Source organism: Galeopterus variegatus, unplaced genomic scaffold (assembly GCF_000696425.1).
Source record: "Galeopterus variegatus unplaced genomic scaffold, G_variegatus-3.0.2 Scaffold12925, whole genome shotgun sequence".
In the NCBI taxonomy this organism is placed as follows: Eukaryota; Metazoa; Chordata; class Mammalia; order Dermoptera; family Cynocephalidae; genus Galeopterus; species Galeopterus variegatus.
The window spans coordinates 16625-19738 of NW_007739036.1; the positions used below are offsets into that span (position 1 = coordinate 16625).

At 48.8% G+C, this 3114-nt stretch overlaps 1 protein-coding gene across 1 annotated transcript in view; it reads right to left on the reverse strand.

Annotated features, from left to right (window-relative positions):
- LOC103581377 (ras-specific guanine nucleotide-releasing factor 1) overlaps window positions 1–3114 on the reverse strand; it is a gene marked incomplete at its 5' end in the record, with an annotated part of 27014 nt that overhangs the window by 5056 nt on the left and 18844 nt on the right. The window lies entirely within an intron of this gene.

Sequence of the window (3114 nt, forward strand, 5' to 3'; positions counted from 1 at the left end):
CTCAGCACACAGATGCAGGTGGAATTGCTGCATGTGTGCAGGTGACCCTCATTTCCAGCCCATCTTGCCTTTGTCTCCTGTGACCACTTGGCAATCCTGCCACTCCAGAAGAAGGTGAGGCGGGGAGGATGACAGAGCAAGGACAGAAACCCAGTCTCTGTCTCTTGCCTGTTTACTATGTATCTCTGGGCCAGTCCTTCCCCTCTCTGGTCCTCAGGCTTCCATGTATAGTAGCACTGGTGCCAGCTAAGGCAGTTTTAGGTGGTCGGAGAGTTGACTTTAGGTGATGCAGTCATCATACTAAATAACATTTATTCATATGGTAAGAAACATCAGATTTTTACTTTTTTCCCTGGTGTTCAAGGAGAGAGTCTCATTTGGTGGTAGTACGGCTTTGATCCTTTCTAATACTCACCATTCACCTCCCCTGATTCTTTTATTTCTTTTAAGCAACAGCTCTCAGGATGAGTGTTGGCAAGCATCAGGATTTGGCCAGAATTTAATAACACTGTTTTGTTTTTATCATATTTACTTTTTATGGTAACCTTGTATCTATAACAAGTATGCTGGTTTCCACTTAATATAAAATTTTCTTTCTTATTTAAATTTATTTTGGGAAAAAAGTGAGTTAATTTAAAGGTGACTATTAAGTAAATGCAAGTATATCTGGCACATGGGTACAGAAAAATCATGAAGGAGGCGGGCACCTGGACTTAGGCAAACAGTGGACAAATGTGTTTTCCAGCTGTAGGTTTTGATTCTTTCATGGGTGTTAAAATAAATTTAGTGGACGTTGGCTAGATTTTCCAAAAAAAAAAAAAAAAAAAAAAAAAGTGGACTAGAACGTGGCATGGGATACAGGTATATTCTGTTTTGTGAAATTTTTGTTCCTGTTATGCACATATGCATTTGTATACAGGGTTGCAATGTCAAATACATACATTTTAAAAATTGCTGGTTGTGATTAAAAATAAAAGAAGGATCGTCCTGGCCACTGGCAGACCTCCTTAGGCCTCTGGCCCTTCTAGCCCACAACTGTTCTGTGCCCAGCTTTTCCCTTCCTTTCTATCATACTCAGAGTCTGAAGCCCAGGCTTGTGGGTCTGATGGAGAAAGACTCCAAAGATCAGAGGCGCACCTGTGGGGTTGACAGGTTGTGGCAGTTTGCTGACTGGCAGGTTCTGAGAGGTGCTCTCCCCCTTCACGCTACCTCCACATGGAACCTCACGGTGCTTGAAGGAGAGCCAGGAGAAGGGGAGGCCAGGTGGCTGCCAGCTGACTGCGAACGGTGGAAGGATGCAAAGGGTTCTGGAGGACTCACAGAGTCTCTGACCACCCAGACCAGTGGAAAAGATCAGGGGGTCCTATGATCACTGAGGCAGACTTCCCTGAGGCACTATGGGAGTTCAGGATCCAGGTGTGGAAAGGTGGTGAATTTGCAATTTAGCCATTTGCAAGTGGACTACCAGCCCCAGTACCAAACTCTGTCCCTATTTACTACCTCCAGTGAGGGGCCTTGAAGGAGAGGCTGGAGCACACTTAACCAGTTTAGTTGCACACACAGAGCCCATATTCAGAGCCTTGTGGGTGATATATGGGGTTGCCAGAGTGAGACAGAGGGCTGAAAGGGGGCCCCAGAGGGCACGCTGCGTGGGAGCTGAACCATGCTGGGTGACTGAATGAAAAGGGAAGTAGGTTGGGGGCTTCACGCAGGCAAGATACCCAACGACTGGCCAGTTCTGAACTTTCCATGTGGGCATTTTGCCTCTCTCTGGGGAGGGTTCAGCCTTGCCCTTGATCAGGGCAACAAAGCTGATGTGGGGGCAGGGGAGCTTCCTCTTTTGGTGGAGCCCTCACATGCCTGTAGCTGATATTTCAGGGAGCAGAGAGAAAAGTGTGCCATCCCTATCTGAAAACCTGCTTCTGGTTTTCTGGGCGGTTCCTGTGACACTTTCTGGTGACACCTGACACCTGGACATTGCCTGTGGTTTGGTGCCCCCAAACTTGATGTTTTTTTCTACCAAGAAGTTCCTGATGATGTCAAATGGAATAACAGAGATCACATGGTCCCAGCTACCGAAGGTTAGACACAGCTGCCTGACCTGCTCTGCACCAAATCCCCAGAAACGGCCGGGACTGGCACCGAGTCCACCTCTCCTTCCCTCCCCACAACTCCTCCCTTCTCTGCACTGCCCAGCTATGGGACAGGCACTCTCCCTCACAGGTTTCTGCCGGCTGTGGTCGGGATCTCCTCTCCTTTTGTCTTGAGGTCTGGTTTAGGGCATTCAGGGAGGGCAGGGCATGAGGGGCACCTGGAGCTGGGCCGTGTGGGTTGAATCCCCTGGGGTCAGGGTCCAAGTTTAGGGCACATAATGCAGGGCGATTAGGTGCTCAGACTGAAAAAACAATACTGTAGCGAGGCGGGGGTGGGGAGTTCAATCCGGCTTTTTGCCACATGGACACTGACTGCCGTGTGCTGTCGTCAGCAGGAGGCAGGGCTTTGCTGTGTGGTCACAGGCAGAAAAATAGAGACAGAAACAGATACTTGGACTTGTTGGAGCCCCTGAAACTCTGGAACTCCACAACTTCAGCCTTTGGACTCATCATACCACCAGAGATAAATGGACTTTCACCCCATTTAAGGGGCACATGGGGATGGCTGGGCAGCCAGCTGACACACTCCTCCACAGCTGCTCCCACCCTTAATTTAGGGGAAAGAAGGGGAAAGGCTTTCACCTCCGTGTTCCTCTAAATCAAGGGCTTCCTATTCAAATTAAACATAAAAGGTGCAGATATGCAAATGTGTGCTGGGTTGAGATCAGACAAGGCAGTCAAAACTGGAATCCACCTCAAAAGAGCTGGTGACCAAATTTTACTGCTAAATTTAGTTCTTGGCCAAATTTTTGTTGCGTGGAGCTGTGGGAAGGTTCTGCTCCCAGGGACGCTGAGAGAAGGGGACAGCCTCATGTGGTTTTGTAAGGGTGTAGGTTTGGGGATTGAGAAGGGAAGGAAGGGTCCCTCTTGGGGTGCCTTGGTAGGGGACAGAAGGGGTTTACATGGCAAGGGCTGTAGGTGGGCCAGGGGATATTTAAGAGAGTGGCTGTGAAGATGCGAC